Source organism: Lepus europaeus, chromosome 13 (assembly GCF_033115175.1).
Source record: "Lepus europaeus isolate LE1 chromosome 13, mLepTim1.pri, whole genome shotgun sequence".
NCBI lineage: Eukaryota > Metazoa > Chordata > Mammalia > Lagomorpha > Leporidae > Lepus > Lepus europaeus.
In genome coordinates, this window is record NC_084839.1 from 37,667,235 (window position 1) to 37,689,256 (window position 22,022).

Sequence of the window (22,022 nt, forward strand, 5' to 3'; positions counted from 1 at the left end):
TAGATAGGTCTGGGCCTCTGAATTTACAAGTCCTAAAGCCCACCAGATTATTATCAAGCCCCTTCTATCAGGTTCTATTTGCCTCTCAATCAGAAAACTTAATTGTAGCTTAGACAGCACCTTTCTTAGCTCCTCTAATAATGACTCTGTCCTTTGTTCTAGGCCCTGTCTAGTGCACTTGAGCCTCATTCCTTTGTAATCATAACCTCTACTCTACCACCAATGGCTCTACTCCCAACATGTGTGTACTGATGGTCCTCTTCCCCACTTAATGCTGTATAATTGTTCAAACCTGGTAAATGCCACTCTTAGGATCATTGGTTACTATCCTCACTCTGTCTTTTATGACCTTGTCTAAATATGATCAGAGTCGGCAAACTTGGAAGGCTTCCATAGCCTTAGCAACTCATGACGACAGCCTAGGATGGTTACTGGCGCCATAAACTAGAGTGTCAATTTGTTGGGTCAACAACAGGAGCCACTGTGCACTTGCTCCTCATGTGGGATATCTGTCCTTAATGTGCTGTACATTGCTATTTAATGCTATAACTAGTACTCAAACAGTATGTTTCACTTTGTGTTGCTATGTGGGTGCAAACTGTTGAAATCTTTATACTAAATTGATCTTCTGTATATAAAGAGAATTGAAAATGAATCTTGATGCAAATGGAAGGGGAGAGGGAGCGGGAGAGGGGAGGGTTGCGGGTGGGAGGGAAGTTATTATGGGGGGGGGGAAGCCATTGTAATCCATAAGCTGTACACTGGAAATTTATATTCATTAAATAAAAGTTAAAAAAAATAAAATATATATATATATATATATATATATATAAAAGAAAAAGAAAAGAAAAAAATAAAAAATAAAAAATAAAAAAAATACAGACTGGCTGAATGGATTAAAAAAAAAGACAAAGACACCGCTATATGCTATCTATAAGAAACATACTTTGTGTGTACAAAGTAAAAGAAAAAAGTCAAAGGATGGGAAAAAGTATTCCATGCAAATGGAAATGAAAAGCTAGCAGGAGTACCTATACTGATATCACACATAATAAATCTTAAGACAAAAACTATTGAAAGAGACAAATAAGGTAATTATGTAATGATTAAAGAATCAATTCAATAAGAATATGTGGCTATAGTAAATGTATATGCATCCAATTCTAAGACACCTGGTTTTATGAAACGAATGCTATTCAAGGTAAAGGAGAATATAAGTTCTAATAAAAAAGGGCACTTCAACAACACACTTTCATCAATGATAAAGAGATAAACCAGACCAAAAAAATCATCCAATAGCCGGCGCCGCGGCTCAGTAGGCTAATCCTCTGCCTGGCGGTGCCGGCACACCGGGTTCTAGTCCCGGCCGGGGCACCAATCCTGTCCCGGTTGCCCCTCTTCCAGGCCAGCTCTCTGCTGTGGCCAGGGAGTGCAGTGGAGGATGGCCCAGGTGCTTGGGCCCTGCACCCCATGGGAGACCAGGATAAGCACCTGGCTCCTGCCATCAGATCAGCACGGTGCGCCGGCCGCAGCAAGCCTACCGCGGCGGCCATTGGAGGGTGAACCAAAGGCAAAGGAAGACCTTTCTCTCTGTCTCCCTCTACTGTCCACTCTGCATGTCAAAAAAAATCATCCAATAAACAAAAGAGTTAGTCTATACTATAAACCAAATGGACTAAACATTGTGCACAGACATTTCATCCCACAGCTACAGAATACACATTGTTTTCACCACTGACTGGAACAGTCTTTAGGATAGATCATATACTATGCTTAAGACAAGTCCCAACAAATTCAAAAAAGTTGAAATTACATCATGTAACTTTTCAGATCACAGTGGAATAAAGCTGGAAATAAACAACAAAGAAGCTGTAGAATATATGCAAACTCCTGCAGACTGAAAAACATGCTCCTGAATAAATAGTGGTTGATAAAATAATCAAAGGTAAAATCAAAAAATTTCTTGAAATTAATGAAAATGAAAACACAAAATATGAAAACTTATGGAATACAGCAAATGTAGTGCTAAAAGGATAGTTTTTTGCAGAAAGTGTCTGCATTAAAAAATTGGAAAGGGATCAAATAAAATATCTAACAATGTATATCAAGGACTTAAAAAAACAAGGACAAGGGGGCTGGCACTGTGGTGTAGTAGGCTAAGCCTCTGCCTACAGAACCAGAATCCCATATGGGTGCTAGTTCGAGTCCTGGCTGCTCCTCTTCTGATCCAACTCTCTGCTTGTGGCCTGGGAAAGTAGTGACCATTTGGGTAGTGAACCAGCAGATGGAAGACCTTTCTTTCTGTCTCTTCCTCACACAGTCTGTAGCTCTCTCTCTCTCAAATAAATAAATAAGGACAAAGTAAACCCAAAATTAAGAGAAAGAATGATAATTAGAAAAATTAGAGAGGGAATAAAATAGAAATTAAAAAACTGTACAAAAGATCTGTGAAATGAAGGGGTCGGTTTTGTGATAAAATAAACAGACCAAAATGGGGAAGGGAGCCCAAATCAGAGATGAAAAAGGAAATGTTGCAACTGCTACCACAGAAATGCCAAGAATAGAACCGGATAGTCCGGGATACTCTTCCATTAGATCCAACACTTAAGAGTGTAACTAGTCTTCGTGGACCCATCACAAAAGCTGAACCCAACTTTGACCCCGGATTCTTTTTGGATGTCCACTGAAGAAAATTCTCGGGATTCAGCAACCTTTAATTTTGTCTGTCCAGAATTGTTAACAGTTGACACTCAACCCTACCACCAAATTCTCTTCCTCAGTACCAGAAGATCCAACTCAACAGCCTGACACAGGTGAAAAGATGGTGTTCCAGATGCCCACAAGGAGAAGAGAAATAAGGTCATTGTCATCTAAGTGGAGAGAAAAGGCAGAAACTTTAAACTTAAGGGATTTGAATGTAAACAAAGTGAGTCATTCAATGTCACTGCAGTTTCTGCCTATTTCATCAATGGAATCCCACAGAAAATCCTAGGATGCGAATGGATTAAAACAGAGTCAGTTTAGGCATGAGTCTTACTAAACTGTCTTGCTACTAACGTTATGTAGTAGACAGAGAAAGCCATTCTATGTTTTAGATGGACTTGTATATCTGTAATCTTGATAATCTATGATACTAATTGTGATATCTTTCTCTTTCTAGCTTAACACTAGTAATTTAAATTGATTCTATAGTTTGAATGCATTTTAATGGCTTTGAATATACTTTAGTTCTTTTTTATTTGATCCAGAGAAGAAGCATCAATAAGTTTCAAGTATTTCCATGTGTTATAGAAGACTAGAGTCAATAAGATGAAACCTAGAACCAAGATGCGCAAAGTAGCTTGTGGGAGAGAAATGTAAATAAACATTGGGTATTTTGGCTATAGCATAAAAATTATGGCAGATAATTAGCTATTCTCATTTTAAAAAATGTTCAAATTACAATAAAAGGAAAGGTTGATGTGCTATTTTAATTTTCACTAGTAGATAAATGTGTGTAGAGAGAAATTTTTAAAATTGACCTATTTGGTGTAGTTTAATAAATATAAGGAATCTTTGGAATTAATACAAATAGATATATATAAATTGGAAATTTAGAAGAAATAGTTTCCTGGACACATATAATGTACCAAAACTGAAGCATGAAGACATCAAAAACCTGAACAGACCAATAACCAAGAATGAGATAGAATCAGTAATAAAAAGCACCACAACAACAAAAACCCCAGGACCAGATGGCTTCACTGCTGAAGCTTTGAATAATCTTTTAAGGAATAACTAAACCAATTTTTCTCAGTGTATTCAAAACAGTAAAAGGGAAGAGCACCCTTCCAAACGTATTCTAAATGGCCAGTATTATCTTAATTCCAAAACTAGACAGAAACAACAAAAATAAGAACTATAGAACAGTATTCTTGATGAATATAGATGTAAAAATCCTAAACAAATACCAGCAAGTCAAATCCAACAACATGTCAAAAAGATCATTTACCCTGACCAAATGAGATTTATCCCAAAGATGCAACTGTTTCAATATATACAAATCAATAAAGAAGATACATCACATTAACAAAATGAAGGATAAAAACAATATGATTATCTCAATAGATGCAGAGAAAGCATTTGTACAATATCTTTTATGATAAAAACCTTTTAAAATTGAATATAGAAGGAGCATACCTCAGTGCAATCAAAGCGAGGTATTTTTTTTAATTAAACTTTTATTTAATGAATAGAAATTTCCAAGGTACAGGTTACAATGGCTTCCCCCTCCCAAAACTTCCCTCCCACCCACAACCCTCCCCTTTCCCGTTCCCTCTCCCCTTCCAATCACATCATGATTCATTTTCAATTCTCTTTATATACAAAAGATCAGTTTAGTATATATTAGGTAAAGATTTCAACAGTTTGCCCCCGTATAGCAACACAAAGTGAAAAAAAATACTGTTGAAGTACTAGTTATAGCATTAAATAAGAGTGTACAGCACATTAAAGACAGAGATCCTACATAATATTTTTTTAAAAAATTAATTAATTTTCTATGCCATTTCCAATTTAACACCAGGGTTTTTTTTTTTTCATTTCCAATTATCTTTATACACAGAAGATCGATTCAGTATGTAATTAGTAAAGATCTCATCAGTTTGTACCCACGCAGAAACACAAAGTGTAAAAATACTGTTTCAGTACTAGTTATAGCATCACTGCACATTAGACAACTCATTAAGGACAGATCCCACATGGGATGTAAGTACACAGTGACTCCTGTTGCTGACTTAACAATTTGACACTCCTGTTCATGGCGTCAGTAATCTCCCTAGGCTCTAGTCATGAGTTGCCAGGGCTATGGAAGCCTTTAGAGTTCGCTGACTTTGATCTTATTCCAATAGGGTCATAGTCAAAGTGGACGTTCTCTCCTCCCTTCAGAGAAAGGTACCTCCTTCTGTGATGGCCCCGTTCTTTCCAGTGGGATCTCACTCGCAGAGATCTTTAATTTAGGTCTTCTTTTTTTTTTACTTTTCCATGGTGTCTTGGCTTTCCATGCCTACAATACTCTCATGGGCACTTGAGCCAGATCTGAATGCCTTAAGGGCTGATTCTGAGGCCAGAGTGTTGTTTGGGATTGCATCAAATTGAGAAGTTTCTGTACTTCAAAAGAAACAGTCAGGAAAGTGAAGAGGCAACCAACAGAATGGGAAAAAATATTTGCAAACTATACTACAGATAAAGGGTTGATAACCAGAATCCACAAAGAAATCAAGAAAATCCACAACAACAGAACAAACAACCCACTTAAGAGATGGCCAAAGACCTCAATAGATATTTTTCGAAAGAGGAAATCCAAATGGCCAACAGACACATGAAAAAATGTTCAAGATCACTAGCAATCAGAGAAATGCAAATCAAAACCACAATGAGGTTTCACCTCACCCCGGTGAGAATGGCTCACATTCAGAAATCTACCAACAACAGATGCTGGAGAGGATGTGGGGAAAAAGGGACACTAACCCACTGTTGGTGGGAATGCAAACTGGTTAAGCCACTATGGAAGTCAGTCTGGAGATTCCTCAGAAACCTGAACATAACCCTACCATACAACCCAGCCATCCCACTCCTTGGAATTTACCCAAAGGGAATTAATTTGGCTAATAAAAAAGCCATCTGCACATTAATGTTTATTGCAGCTCAATTCACAATAGCTAAGACCTGGAACCAACCCAAATGCCCATCAACAGTAGACTGGATAAAGAAATTATGGGACATGTACTCCATAGAATACTATACAGCAGTAAGGAACAATGAAACCCAGTCATTTGCAACAAGATGGAGGAATCTGGAAAACCTTAAGCTGAGTGAATTAAGCCAGTCCCAAAGAGACAAATATCATTTGTTTTCCCTGATCGGCGACAACTGAGCACCAAAGGGGAAACCTGTTAAGTGAAATGGACACTATAAGAAACAATGACCTGATCAGCTCTTGTCCTGACTCTAGATGTACAAAGCGAGGTATTACAAATCTGCAGTCAGAATCATATTGAATAGAGAAAAGCTAGAAACATTTCCACTAAGAATTGGAACCAGGCAAGGATGGCCACTCTCACCCTATTACTCAATAGAGTTCTGAAAATTTTAGCTAGAGCCATTAGGTAAAAAACATAAATAAAAGGGATAAAAATGGGAAAGGAGAAAGTTAAATTATCCCTGTTTGCAGATGGTGCTTTACATTGGGAAACCAAAAAACAATACCAGGTGCCTATTAGAACTCATAAGAGAATTTGGCAAAGTTGCAGGACATAAAATCAACACGCAAAAATCAATACCATTCTTATAAACCAAGAATCTTCTGAATGAGAGAGAACTTATAAGCTATAAAAAATGTAATGCATTGGGATAAATTTAACCAAGGATAAGGATGATTTCTAAAATGAAAATTATAAAACATTAATGGAAGAAGTAGAGGAGGACACAGCAAATTAAAACTATCTCATGTTCATAGATTGGAAGAACTAATTCAATCAAAATGATCATACTGTCCAAAGCTACTTAAATTCAAAGTGATCCCTATCAAAATACCAAGGACATTCCTCACAGAACTAGAAAACATCAATCATAAAATTCATATAGGAACACAAAAGACCCCGAATAACAAAAGCAATCTTCAACAGCAAAAAACAAAGCCATAGGCATCACATACCAGATTTAAAATATTATACAGGGGCCAGTGCTGTGGTGTAGATGTTCAGCTTCCTCCTGCAGCATTCACATCCCATGTGGGCACCACTTCAGGTCCTGGCTGCTCCACTTCTGATCCCCCTCCCTACTGAGGCACCTGTGAAAGCAGCAGGGGCTGGCCCAGGGAATTGGGACTTGGCACCCAAATGGGAGATCCCGAAGAGCTCCTGGCTCTTGGTTTCTTTCACATCCAGCCCCAGCCATTACCATCCTTTAGGGAGTGAACCAGCAGATGAATGACCCCCATCTATCTTTCTCTCCTCTCTTTCTCTGTATCTCTGGCTTTCAAATAAATAAATAATGAGCTGTTATAATCAAAACATCCTGATGTTGGGACAATAATGGAATAGAATAGAAATTCAAGAAGTTAATCCGCACATCTACACATCCATAACCAAACAATCTTTGACAAACTAGCCAAAGTAATTCCCCGGAGAAACAACATTCTCTTTAACAAATGGTGTTGGGAAAATTGGATTTCTATAGTTGAGGCTTGAATCATGACCCCCCCCCCCACCTTTCACCCTATACAAAAATTAACTCACAATGTATCAAGGATCTAAACTTAAGAACTCAAACCATCCAATTAGTACAGGAAAATGTGAGAGAAACACTGTAAGATATTAGCCTACAGAAAGAATTCTTGGATAACACCCCAGAAGCACAGGCCAAAAAAGCGAAAATAGACAAATGAAATTGCATCAACCTAAGATGCTTCTGCATAGCACAGGAAACAATTAACAAGGTGAAGAGGCAACTGATAGAATGGGAAAATTATTTGAACATTAAACATCCAATAAAGGATTAATAACCAATATATATAAGGAACACAAGAAACTCTACAAACAAACAAACAAAAAAAACAGTGCAGTTAAAATGGACAAAGGATATGAACAAGAATTATTCAAAAGATGAATTACAAATGGCTGACAGACATACAAAAAAATAATCAGGATCACCAGCTATCAGGGAAATGCAAATCAAAATCACAGTGAAGTTATCACCTCACTCCAGTTGGAATGGGTATTATCAAAAAATCAAAACAAATAACTAATCCTGGTGAGGTGCAGAAAAACTTACCCTACAATTTTAGGAATGCAAATTGTACAACCATTATGGAAAACATTGTGGAGATTATTTGCAAAACTAAAAATATATCTACCTTACGATCCAGCTATCCCACTCCTGGGAATATATCCAGAAATCAGACTATGAAAGACATACCTTCGCTCCCATGTTTATAGCAGCTCAATTCAAAATAGCAAATATATGGATTCAATTCAGATGTCCATCAATAGATGACTGAATAAAGAAAATGTGGTATATATACATGATGGAATATTACTCAGCTATAAATAAGAATGAAATCTTGACATTTGAAACAAAATGGAAAGAACTGGAAAAAATATGCTAAGTGAAATAAACCATACTCAGAAACAAAAATATCATATTTTTTCTTAGCCATGTAATTTAATATAGAGAGAGTGGTGAGTGAATAGAAATGGTCATTTTTTTTTCCTTCTTCCACATCTTTATTGTGGGGGTTTGAATAATCTATTCAATAGTTGATCTGTGTTTGAGGTTTTTTGTTTCTGCTACTATACTTAATAAACCACAATCTTCAAACTCCTCCAGTTTTGCCTTGTATTATCTACAAACGTTACACTGTCAGAAAGCACTTTTGGATGTTTCTATCCTACCCTCAGGCTCAGTTCTAGTCAGTAGTCAGTTCCTCAACTATCTCCCTTTTTCTCTTTCTCTCTCTCTCTCTCTCTCTCTCCGTGTACTCCCTTTCTCTCCTTGTCTGCTCTTCCTCCTATCCCAGATCCTTCCCCCAGGAAATTTGCTTTGCATGCCTGTTGGTTGTGAAGAGGTACTATTTGAATTGTCATGATTCAGTCATGGATTCTGGGAAGCCTTGCCCCTGAATTCCATGATTTTTCTTTCTGAGTAATCTATTATTTCATTAGCATGTTAGCTATATTGTGTGTTTTGTGGTTTATATGGCTGGTGTTATGGAAGTTTGCCCCTCTTTTATTGGTACAGATTTCTAATGGCTTGGGTCACTGGATTTCTCTGCCTCTCCACAGACTACTTTTTTCACCAAAATGATTCTTTTTATTCAAAAACTGAGGGATACATTAGAAGTGCTTGTCCTTTGCTGGAAAGCTTTTTTTTTTTTTTTTTTTTTTTTGCTTTTTGCTTTGTCTGTTTTCACTTCCTCCATAAAGAAGGTAGAATCCTAGGATGTCTTCTCCCTCCTACCCAGGGCTGACCCTTACAGGGTATAGTCCACATCCTCCCACCATCTCCATTCTTTTCAGTACATGATGAGCCCTATGGAAGGTAAGTCTACATTGCAAGTGAGTGAAAACTTCCTGAGTATGGATCCCAGGGAGTGTACACTTTCATTGTAGCCTTGCTCAGCTTTAGAAATGCATAGAAAATATGGGCTGAGTGCTCTTATTCACTTCTCGAGCATACAAATCTTCCCCCAGTGTTCTGCTCTAAGTACACCAGTGTTCAACTCCCTGTTTCTTTTTGGAGATGCTTTCTTTTTATTTGAATTCCTAAACATAGTTTTGCCCTGTAATCCCTTTATCAGGTTCAAGATAGGATAAGAATATGCAGAATATAAATTGCTGTTGTTATTCTTATTTACTACATTGCTGTTTCCAAATTTCCGTATCCGAAGGCAGAGTCTTAAGTAAATTCATTTATGTTAATGTCCAAGGAAAGCCACTTAACATTTAGAAACTAGGGAAATTTTTTCTTAATGTGAAAATATGCAAATAGTATGATCTGCCCTTCTATCAAGTTATTAGAAGAAAAACATCATGTATATTCCTTTGTAGCCAAAACACCTTGCTCTGAAATCTACAATGCTTACAAAGAAATACATAAACTAACAATCAATGGCACGTTACTCAAATAATCCATATTTTAAAAGGCTCAGGTCTCTAATAATTCATGCAAGAAACCACTACATATTAGTTGCATTGACTTTTTCTTCTTTGTAATTATTCTATGCTTCCAATATTTTTCTTGCTCTAGTCATTGCTCATGTATTACTAAACTTTATTTTAAAAGTGAGAATAAAATAAATAGTGAGAATAAAATAAAAGGGAAGAATAAACTCAAGAATTACATTGTACATCAAAGTACCTAAAGTTAATAACACTACATTGCATACTCAAAATTGCTAGGGAGTATAAATATTCTTATCACAAAAATGATAAGTATTGCTGATAATTCATATTAAGTAGCTTGATTTTGCCATTTCACACTGTAAACTTATATTAAACATTACATTATATAGCATAAATCTGTAAGTTTGTCAATTAGAGTTTTTAAATTAAAATCTGAAAATAAGTAAAACAAACAGAAAAAGCATATTTTTCTTTTGAATTAAAACATCTATTAACTTATTTGGGGCATTTTAAGTTCAAGTCACTATTTGGCTACTAACACAATTTCTATTCTTTTCATTATTCTAGAGTTTCTACAGACAAGGCAAATTATTGCCAATAATCTATACCATTATACCTAGTTATATTAAATAATTAACACATAGTGTAGGCAATTAGAAATTCTGAGTATTCTAAAACCCTCAAATATCACTAAGACTTGATCAACATTATATAACAGACTAGAGGGAGATGGCTAGGGATGCTGGATGGAGTATCTAGGAAAATGGAGCTAGTTAAATTCAGCACATTATTTCAGATTTCTGGCATCTCCCCGCAGCAAAGAATTATTCTTCATTAGAAATATAAGAGTCCTAGTATGATTGAACCCTAGGAAAGACTATGTCTAAATGGGGACAGTAAGTAACTATGAATTCTCAGCTACCTATCAAGAGACATATGAGCAAATCCATCAAGTTTTAGTACAAACAAGGGCAGCAGCAATCCATTGGAGAAGTTTCTGCTGTAATAATACAATATAACAAGCAACAAGAAAAGCTCAGTAATTTAATACAACAAACATTTGTTCTTCACCACGGACTTTTGAGTCTGCTGAATTAACCTCAGGCTGCAAGTTGGATTTAGTTCTGCTTGAAATGTCACTTATTCAGAGAACAGTAGTTACCATGACCTGCTCCTCTAATAACAAATAAAAGAAGTTCAAGGGATGGGGGGGAGAAGTGAAAAAACACAATGTCTCTTAAAGCTTCAGCTCACACTGGTGCATTGTCATTTCTGCTTGCCAAGGCCACTAACATAGCTAAATCCAAATGTAAAGCAATAAAGAACACACTGCTCCTGAGCGTAGGGAGCATATGAGAGACACAGAGGAAAAGAAAGAAATGTGGACAAGTAAGGACCTGGTGATCTATTTAATACTGGGGTAAGTAAGATATACAAACTGATGGTTCCATCTCTCAGGTCATTCCCTTTTATCATACCAATGTTTGTTCAAGCCTACACTTCATGCCTCATGAGAGAATTCACCATGACTAATTGACAGGGGAAATAAGGGCTTGGGTTACTCACAGATACATCAGAAGGATAGACTGGAACAGTCTGAGAGATTGTTGCCACACTGTAGCCAGTCAGGGCTAGTCGTAAAGAACTGATTAGTTTTATAACTTGCCTCTAGGGAAGAGAGTAAAAACATCTTATTCTCATAAAAACTGAGGTCTTATATTTGAGCATGAGAGTTAAATATAATCTATAAGTACAATCAAAGGCACAATTATACATGAGTGTCATAGAATGTGGACTAAAATCAACATATCTTAGGTGCTCTCTTGGATTCTATAGGCAACATTTTCCTCCTGGACACTTGAACATTTGCTCCACTTTGATCACTCAGTATTACTACAACTGATTATATGTGGGCTCATTTTTATCATTTATCTGAGAATGATCCAACATGGGAAGCGGGATACACAGCAAACTCATAGACTGGCAGATGTCCTAAATAGCACTCTGGCCTCAGAATCAGCCCTTAAGGCATTCGGATCTGGCTCAAGAGCCCATGAGAGTATTTTAGGCATGGAAAGCCAAGACACTCTGGGGAAAAAAAAAAAACCTAAATTAAAGATCTCTGCAAGTGAGATCCCAGTGGAAAGAACGGGGCCATCACAGAAGGAGGTACCTTTCTCTGAAGGGAGGAGAGAACTTCCACTTTGACTATGACCCTGTCGGAATAAGATTGAAGTCGGCGAACTCAAAGGCTTCCATAGCCTTGGCAACTCATGACTAGAATCTAAGGAGATTACTGACGCCATAAACAAGAGTGTCAAATTGTTAAGTCAGCAACAGGAGTCACTGTGTACTTACTCCTCATGTGGGATCTGTCCTTAATGTGTTGTCCAATGTGAAGTAATGCTATAACTAGTACTGAAACAGTATTTTACACTTTGTGTTTCTGTGTGGGTGCAAACTGATGAAATCTTTACTTAATATATACTAAATCTGTCATATATATATGATATATATAAAGATAATTGAAAATGAATCTTGATGTGAATGGAATGGGAGAGGGAGCAGGAGATGGGAGAGGTGCAATTGGGAAGGAAATTATGGGGGGGGAAGCCATTGTAATCCATAGACTGTACTTTGGAAATTTATATTTACTAAATAAAAGTTAAATATAGTATTCCTCAACAGTAGAGAGAAGGGCTTCAATCAATTCCCAGAATGCAAATTTGACTGCTATACATTACTTTTTTTGTACTCTTAGTTACTACAGATCAGGGAAAACATATGATATTTGTCTTCTTAGGACCGGTTTATTTCACTAATTATAATGTTTTCTGGTTGTATCCATTTTGTTGCAGAAGACAGGATTTCGTTTATTTTTATGGTTGAGTAGTACTCAATAGTGTACATATTCCACATTTTCTTTATCCAGTGATTGGTTGATGGGCATCTGAGTTGATTGCATATCACAGATATTGTGAACTGAGCTGCAGTAAACATGGGAGTATAGATTGGGAAGTAGAAATCTGTGTGTAGTCTTCAGCTGAGACTACTTTTTCACCTTATCAACTATGTTGTTGACCACTTGGACTAGAGAGATGGCAATGGTACATGCCACCTTGATGGGATTGTATTGGAATCCCCTGGCATGTTTCTAACTCCACCATTTGGGGCAAGTTCAATTGAGCATGTCCCAAATTGTACATCTCCTCCCTCTCTTATTCCCACTCTTATATTTAACAGGGATCACTTTTCAGTTAAAATTATACACCTAATGGTAATTACAGAGTTCAACCACTAGTACTAGAACAAAAAAAAATACTAAATGGGTAAAAGTATTACATTGCACATCAACAGTCAGGACAAGGGCTGATCAAGTCACTGTTTCTCATAGTGTCCATTTCACTTCAACAGGTTTCCCCTTTGGTGCTCAGTTAGTTGTCACTGATCAGTGAGAACATATGATATTTGTCCCTTTGGGACTAGCTTAATTCACTCAGCTTAAGGTTTTCCAGATTCCTCCATCTTGTTGCAAATGACCGGATTTCATTGTTTTTGACTGCTGTATAGTATTCTACAGAGTACACCTCCCATAATTTCTTTATCCAGTCTACTGTTGATGGGCATTTGGGTTGGTTCCAGGTCTTAGCTATTGTGAATTGAGCTGCAATAAACATTAATGTGCAGATAGCTTTTTTGTTTGCCAATTTAATTTCCTTTGGGTAAATTCCAAGGAGTGGGATGGCTGGGTTGTATGGTAGGGTTATACTCAGGTTTCTGAGGAATCTCCAGATGACTTCCTTAGTGGCTTAAGCAGTTTGCATTTGCATTTCCCTGATTGCTAGTGATCTTGAACATGTTTTCATGTGTCTGTTGGCCATTTGGATTTCCTCTTTGGAAAAATGTCTATTGAGGTCCTTGGTCCATCTCTTAAGAGGGTTGCTTGTTTTGATGTTGTGGAGTTTCTTTATTTCTTTGTAGATTCTGGTTATCAACCCTTTATCTGTTGCATAGTTTGCAAATATTTTTTCCCATTCTTTTGGTTGCCTCTTCACTTTCCTGACGGTTTCTTTTGCAGTACAGCAACTTCTCAATTTGATGAAATCCCAGTAATTAATTTTGGCTTGGAATGCATGTGCCTCCGGGGTCTTTTCCAAGAAGTCTTTGGCGGTACCTCTATCTTGCAGGGTTTCTCCAATGTTCTCTAATAATTTGATGGTGTCAGGTTGTAGATTTAAATCTTTAATCCATGTTAAGTGAATTTTTCTGTAAGGTAAAAGGTAGGGGTCTTGCTTCATGATTCTGCACGTGGAAACCCAGTTTTCCTAGCACCATTTATTGAATAGACAGTTCTTACTCCAGGGATTGGTTTTGAACCCTTGATCAAATATAAGTTGGCTGTAAATGTTTGGATTGATTTCTGCTGTTTCTATTCTGTTCCATTGGTCTATCCATCTGTTTCTGTACCAGTACCATGCTGTTTTGATAACAGCTGCCCTGTAGTATGCCCTGAAATCTGGTATTGTGATGCCTCCGGCTTTGTTTTTGTTGTACACTATTGCTTTAGCTATTTGAGGTCTCCTTTGCCTCCATATGAATTTCAGCATCATTTTTTCCAGATCTGAGAAGAAGGTCTTCGGTATCTTGATTGGTATTGCACTGAATGTATAAATTGCTTTTGGGAGAATGGACATTTTGATGATATTGATTCTTCCAATCCATGAGCATGGAAGGTTTTTCCATTTTTTGGTATCCTCTTCTATTTCTTTCTTTAAGGTTTTGTAATTTTCATCGTAGAGATCTTTAACATCCTTGGTTAAGTTTACTCCAAGGTATTTGATTGTTTTTGTAGCTATTGAGAATGGGATTGACCTTAGAAGTTCTTCCTCAGCCATGGCATTGCCTGTGTATACAAAGGCTGTTGATTTTTGTGCGTTGATTTTATATCCTACTACTTTGCCAAACTCTTCTATGAGTTCCAATAGTCTCTTAGTAGAGTTCTTTGGGTCCCCTAAATAAAGAATCATATCATCTGCAAAGAGGGATAGTTTGAGTTCTTCCTTCCAAATTTGTATCCCTTAAATTTCTTTTTCTTGCCTAATAGCTCTGGCTAAAACTTCCAGAACTATGTTGAATAGCAGTGGTGAGAGTGAGCATCCCTGTCTGGTACCAGATCTCAGTGGAAATGCTTCCAACTTTTCCCCATTCAATAGGATGTTGGCCATGGTTTTTCATAAATTGCTTTGATTGTATTGAGAAATGTTCCTTCCATACCCAGTTTGCTTAGAGTTTTCATCATGAAAGGGTGTTGTATTTTATCAAATGCTTTCTCTGCGTCTATTTAGAGAATCATATGGTTTTTCTTCTGCAGTCTGTTAATGTGGTGTATCTCATTGATTGTTTTGCGAACATTGAACCATCCCTGCATACCAGGGATAAATCCCACTAGGTCTGGGTGGATGATCTTTCTGATGTGTTGTTGCATTCTATTGGCCAGAATTTTATTGAGGATTTTTGTGTCTATGTTCATCAGGGATATTAGTCTGTAATTTTCTTTCAATGCTGCATCTTTCTCCGGCTTAGGAATTAAGGTGATGCTGGCTTCATAAAAAGAATTTGGGAGGATCCCCTCTTTTTGGATTGTTCTGAATAGTTTGTGGAGAATTGGAGTTAGTTCTTTAAATGTCTGGTATTATACAGCAGTGAATCCGTCTGATATTGGGCTTTTCTTTGTTGGCGGGCCTTTATTACTGTTTCAGTTTCTATCTCAGTTATGGGTCTGTTCAGGTTTTCTATGTCTTCCTGGTTCAATTTAGGTAGGTTGCATGTGTCCAGGAATATATCCATTTCTGATGGATTTCCCTGTTTGCTGGCATACAAGTCCTTGTAGTAATTTCTGATAATTCTTTTTATTTCTATGGTGTCCGTTGTTACGTTTCCTTTTTCAGCTCTGATTGTATTGATTTGGGTCATTTCTCTTCTTTTTTTAGTTAATTGCGTCAATGGGGTATCAATTTTGTTTATTTTTTCAAAAAACCAGCTCCTCGTTTGGCTGATTTTTTGTAATGTTTTTTGGATTGTCTCCTGTTGATTTCTTCTTTGATTTTAATTATTTCTCTTCTCCTACTAGATTTGGGTCTGGTTTGCTGCAAATTTTCTAGATCCTTGAGATGAATTGGAGCTCATTTATTTCATTCCTTTTCAATTTCTTGATGTAGGCACCTATTGATATAAACTTTCCTCTTAACACTGCTTTTGCTGTATCCCATAAGTTTTGGTATGTTGTGCTGTTATCCTCGTTTACTTCCAGAAAATTTTTGATTTCTCTTTTGATTTCTTCTATGACCCATTGTTCATTCAGGAATATGTTGTTCAATCTCCATGTATTTTCATATGCTCTAGGGATTCCAGAGTTTCTAATTTCCAACTTCATTCCTTTATGGTCTGAGAAGCTGCATGGTATGATTCTAATTCTTTTGAGTTTGCTGAGAATTGCTTTATGGCCTAGTATGTGGTCAGTCCTAGAGAAGGTTCCATGTACTGCTGAGAAGAATGTAAATGCTTTAAGTGTAGGATGAAAAGTTCTGTATATATCTGTGAGATCCATTTGGGTTATAGTGTTGTTTAAATCTACTGTCTCCTTTTTGATCATCTGTCCTGTTGATCTGTCTATTTCTGAGAGTGGAGTATTGAAGTCCCCCAGTACTATTGTATTGGAGTCTAAGTCTCCCTTTAAGTTCCTTAACAAATCTTTTAAATAAGCTGGTGCCCTGTAATTAGGTGCATATACATTGATAATCGTTATATCTTCCTGTTGAATGGATCCCTTAAGCATTACATAGTGCCCCAATTTGTCTAACAGTTTATATTGTCCGATATTAAGGTGGCTACACCTGCTCTTTTTTCATTTCTATTAGCATGGTATATCTTTTTCCAGCCTTTCACTTTCAGTCTGTATGCATCTTTGTTGGAAAGATGTGTTTCTAGTAAGCAGCAAATAGATGGGTTTTGTTCCTTAACCCAATAAGCCAATCTGTGTCTTTCATCTGGACATTTCAGGCCATTAATGTTCAATGTGACTATTGATAAGTAGTAACTTTGCCCTGCCACTTGCCAAATCTATTTTCTAATATATTCTTTGAGCTTCCCATGATCTTTTGTGTGAGGTTTCCTTCCTTTACCTTCTTTTATACTGATGACTGTGTTTCTGTGTTTCTGTATGTAACACATCTTTAAGCATCTTTTGCAGGGCAGGACGAGTGGCAACAAATTCTTTCAATTTCTGTTTGCTATGAAAGGTCTTTATTTCACCTTCATTCACAAATGTGAGCTTTGCAGGATATAATATTCTGGGCTGGCAGTTTTTCTCTCTTAGTACCTGGGCTATGTCTCGCCATTCCCTTCTAGCTTGTAGGGTTTCTGATGAGAAGTCTGCTGTGAGTCTAATTGGAGATCCTCTGAGAGTAATCTGACGTATCTCTTTTACATTTTAGAATCTTTTCTTTATGTTTCCCTGTGGTGAGTTTGATTACAACATGTCGTGGTGATGATCACTTTTGGTCATGTTTACTAGGGTTTCTATGAGCTTCCTGTACTAGGATGTCTCTGTCCTTCTCCAAACCCGGGAAGTTCTCTGCAAGTATCTCACTAAAAAGGCCTTCTAATCATTTCTCCCTCTCCATGCCTCCAGCAACTCCTAGAACCTGAATGTTGGGTTTTTTAATAGTATCCTGTAGATTCCCAACAATATTTTTTAGATTTCTAATTTCCTCTCCTTTTCTTTGTTTTGCCTGTTTCCTTTCCTGTTCTCTGTCTTCTAAGTCCGATATTCTCTCTTCTGCTTCGCCCATTCTGTTTTTAAGGCTCTCTAATGTGTTTGTCATTGATCTGTTGCATTCTTCATTTCAGTTTGATTTCTGTTCACTATCACACTTTCCTGTTCTACTAGTTTCTGTGTTTCATTTTGATTCCTCCTTAAGATTTCATTTTCTCGAAGGAGATTTTCTATCCTATCCAGTAAGGATTTCCATAGCTCAAGTATTTGTTTTTAAAACTTCTAATTGTTCTTATCATAAATTTTTTGAAATCCATATCTTGCATTTCTTCCATCTCATCTTCTTCATAATCTTATCTTGGGGTGTCTTGTTCATTTGGGGGTGTAATAATGTCTTCCTTGTTCTTGTTTCCTTGGTCTGAATTTGTTGCTTGGCATTGTAGAGATATTCTTTGGATTCTTCTTCCCTCGCTGTGGTGTTTTTTCTTGTTATACTATGACTGTATTAAATGGACTGTCTCCTTTTGATGGAGCCTTAGAGGCTTGAGATGGGTGTGGCCTGAGAGTTCTGTTTGGTTCCTCAGGGTTAATGGTGTGCCAAAGGTGACACTCCCAGCTTAGGTGTGGTAAATCTCTCTCTCTCTCTCTCTCTCTCTCTCTCTTTCTTTTTTTTTTTTTTTTTTTTTAGATTCAAAAGGGAAGTTATTCCACACAGCTGAGCAGAATTGGAGGTAGTTAGCAGGCGAATGATATACCCACAGGAGCCAGAGATCAGAAGCTCTTTCCCAAGGACAACACAGGGAATCTGTGCTGCCCTCAGTGTGGGCTCAAATTCTCCTGGAGTCTCCCACTTGGTTGCCAAGGTTACCGAATTGTGGCGTCTCTGGAGAGTACTCACGTGAATTCTGTGAGTTCTCTCACACACTGTTTTTTTTTTTTTTTTCACAGTCTCAGTTCATTAGCACCACACATACACTTGGTCCTAATCTCCTTTTATTTCACACCCCACCCCAGAGTTAGGTTTTTCTGCTTGGCTGAGGGTGGGTGCAGCCCTGAGGTCACTCCGCTTATGACGTATGTCCAAACTGACGCCTGCTCTTTGTCTTGCTCACCTTTGAGAGGTGAGTGGGAAGAGAGAAACTTGTGTCCGTATCAGTCACTTTTTTTTTCCCTCTCTCTCTAGTTAGCCTGGTGAACTTTTCTGCATGGGGTTTCAAGCCTTGTTCCCTCTAGTCTCTTCTTTCTGCTTTCCGCTGGTGTCTCGGGCTATTGGAGTTCGGCTCACCTTGCATTCCAGCGCTGGTGTGTTGATTCTGCCGCTGGTGTCCCAAACCATGCGCTCCCACGCTCTCCACGCAGGTCCACTGTGAATTACTAGTTCCAGAAGAGTTTCCTCTGCTGTTTCTTCCCCTACTCTTCCTTGAACCTGCAATATCTCCACTTTTATTAAACTGTTTCTTCCCGGACTATCAGTGTGCTCCCTTCCCATTCCACCATCTTGCCGCTCTCCAAGGAATACTTTTTATTATTATTATTATTATTATTACTACTTGTCCAATTCTTTACTTAGTGAAGGTTAATATTATGATTATTAAATAAACTTAAAGTATGTCATTGTAAAAAAAAATACATTATAAGAAAGTAAGGAGGAGGAAGGGTAGGGGTATGGGCAGGAGATAGCCTAAGGTGGGAAGTATCACTCCACACCTAAATCTATATATATGAAACTCCTTCATTTTATATAAATAAAAAAGAATCTAAAAAGCTAAAAAAAAAAAGAATATCGAGGCATTTTGTGATTCACCATTTAAATATTAAATCTTTCAAATAAAAAAAGAAAGAAAAGAAATGTACCATGAAGGATGCCTAGTATAATAAAGATCATATACCTTGAAAGCATATTTTTTAGTTTCAAATCCTGGTTCCCACACTTCCTATCTGTAGAACTTTGCAGTTAGACAAACTCTAAAAGTCTGTATCTTCTATAGTATAGCAAGATGTACAAGGCCTACTCAGGATCTCTCAAATCTTCTATTCATTGCTTTCTGTACACTGGAGACTGAGTATAAAGTTTTAGTTTTCAGATCAACTTGAAGCTAAAAATTTTGCATTTGAAAAAGCTTCCATGAAGTAGTTTTAGCTCCACAAATTGAGGAAGGCTGTAGTGAGCATTGTGAAGGGCTTTCTTGTCATCTCAGAGGAGCAGGTAAAGTGATTTCCCAGTGGAAGATGTGGCACCATCCCTCAGGGATATCTATATATACACACACATAGATGTATGTATGTGGAAACACCATATGGTACTCCATAAATACATAGTGTTTATGTGTCTGCTAAAAAGAAAAGTTACTAAACCCCCAAATAAATAAATAAGATTCTATCTTCCCAATTAAAAATTAAAAACCAAAACAACAGAAGATGGGAGGTGGCATTTAACCTAACCCACATCAAAGTACTCTGGATCTGCTCCCCGACTCCAGCTTCCCACCAAGGTAAAACTGTGGGAAACAGCCAATGATGGCTCAAGTAATTGAGTTCTTGCCACCCGAGACCTGGATTGAGTTTCAGACTTGTGGCATTAGTCCTAACCTTGGTGCACATATTGCAAGCATTTGGGGACAGAACCACGAGATGGGAGCTCCTTCTCAATCTTTCTTTCTCTTACTGTATCTCTCTCTTTCTGTCTCTGTAATACATAACATAAATAAAATTAACACAAAGAGAGTGAGCAAAACAGAGAGAGAGAGAGAGAGAGAGAGAGAGATATGCTGGAGCATCTTGATTTATCAGTTCTCCTAAGTGACAGAGAGAGACACTTGTCCTGAGCCATCACAGTGATGACCACAGCAGAAGTTCCCTAGCAAAGTCATTTTTGTAGTATGGCTCTGGGATTGCTTCCAGAAGTTTCTGAGAAGTATTCTGCATAAGCTACATTATCACTGGCAACAGATCCTGCAAAACTGAACTCTGACCAGCATAGGATGGAATATAATAGTTAACACATGAGAGTTAATTAAGATAATAAAAAGAAGGCATTTAATCAAGTTCTTGGCCATAAAATGCATCCAGTCAGTATTGACTATTATTATTACCCATACCATTTACATATTAATTAAATGTTTTAACACAAATTAAGCATAATAGTTCAAAAACAAAGATATGCATTTAATTTTCACTTGGTAGAGATTGGTTTAAGTATAATATAAAAAAAAGATAAGTTCCACTGTACAAGCATAAATTTTTTCATTGGGGAAAAACACTAAATCAGGAATAGCATTATATGACAAACTGGAAAAATGTACCAATAAAAACTGATATAGAATATGGAAATATAATTTTCAAGGAACATCCAAATGCCAATAAATATTTAAAATGTATAATGGTTTTGTGTTGTAGTGGGTTAAGCTGCTGCTTATGACACTGGCATCACTTATTGGAGTGCCAGTTCAAGTTTCAACTGCTTTGTTTTTAATATAGCTCCATGCTAATGCACCAGGCCCAAGAGCTTAAGCATGAAGCCATCCATGTGGGAGACAAGGATGGAATTCCTGGTTCCTGGAACTGGGAGCAGGCATGTGCTCTTTCTCTCTCTCTCTCTCTCTCTCTCTCTCTCTCTCTCTGCGTTTTGAATATAATATCTCTTTTTTTTTTTAAGTGGAGAAACAGGAGTTTCTCGCCTCCCTATCCCCCACTCTCAACCCTTGCAACCACAAATCTCTTTATTTTTAAATTTTGTCATTTCAAGAACACTATATAAATGGAATCATAAAGTATGAAGATTTGAGGATTTTTTAACTTTGTGAAATTCTTTCAGAAGTAATCCAAGTTGCAGTATGTATTAATAGTAATATTTTAGTAAAATAGCAAGTTAAAAATTCTATGCATAAATTAATTCCATTTCATCTAAATTCTACATTTCTTACCTCATAGTATTAATTTAGACAAAAGATGATAATAATGTATTTGAGTAAAACTGCAAATGAAAGTTTTTATTTATGTAAAGAAATCAAATTTCATGTATTTCATATATACAGTTTTAAGGACACAATGATATTAAACTGAAAATAACAGATACTACATTTGATCTTAGCCAAAAGGCCAAGAAATAATGCTGTCTTAAAAATTCTTCCTGGGGCCAGTACTGTGGCTTAGAAGGCTAAGCAGTCATCTACAGGTCTGGCATCCCATATAGGTGCCAGTTTGAGTCCCCGTTGCTCTACTTCTGATCCAGGTCCCTGCTGATAGTCTGGGAAAGCAGCAGAAGATAGCCCAAGTACTTGGGCTCCTGCATCCTCATGGGAGATGTGGGGAAAAAAAAGCTTTTGGCTCCTGGCTCCAGCCTAGCCCAGTACTGAGATTTGTGGCCATTTAAGGAATGAACAGCAGATGAAAGGCCTCTCTCTCTCTCTCTGTGTGTGTGTGTGTGTGCGTGTGTGTGTGTTTCTCTTTCTCCTTCCCTCTGTACTTGTGCATTTCAAATAAATAAATAATTTGTTTTAAAAAAAGAAATTTTTCCATGGTCATGTTTGTGAAATAAACATTACATGAGAACTTACAGAAAAGAACATAATGATATTTCCTACTTC

The 22,022-nt window shown here is 37.1% G+C and overlaps 1 pseudogene; it reads right to left on the reverse strand.

The window, feature by feature from the left end:
- Window positions 1–21,436: 21,436 nt before the first annotated feature.
- LOC133773111 (U2 spliceosomal RNA) lies at window positions 21,437–21,546 on the reverse strand (annotated as a pseudogene).
- Window positions 21,547–22,022: the final 476 nt, after the last annotated feature.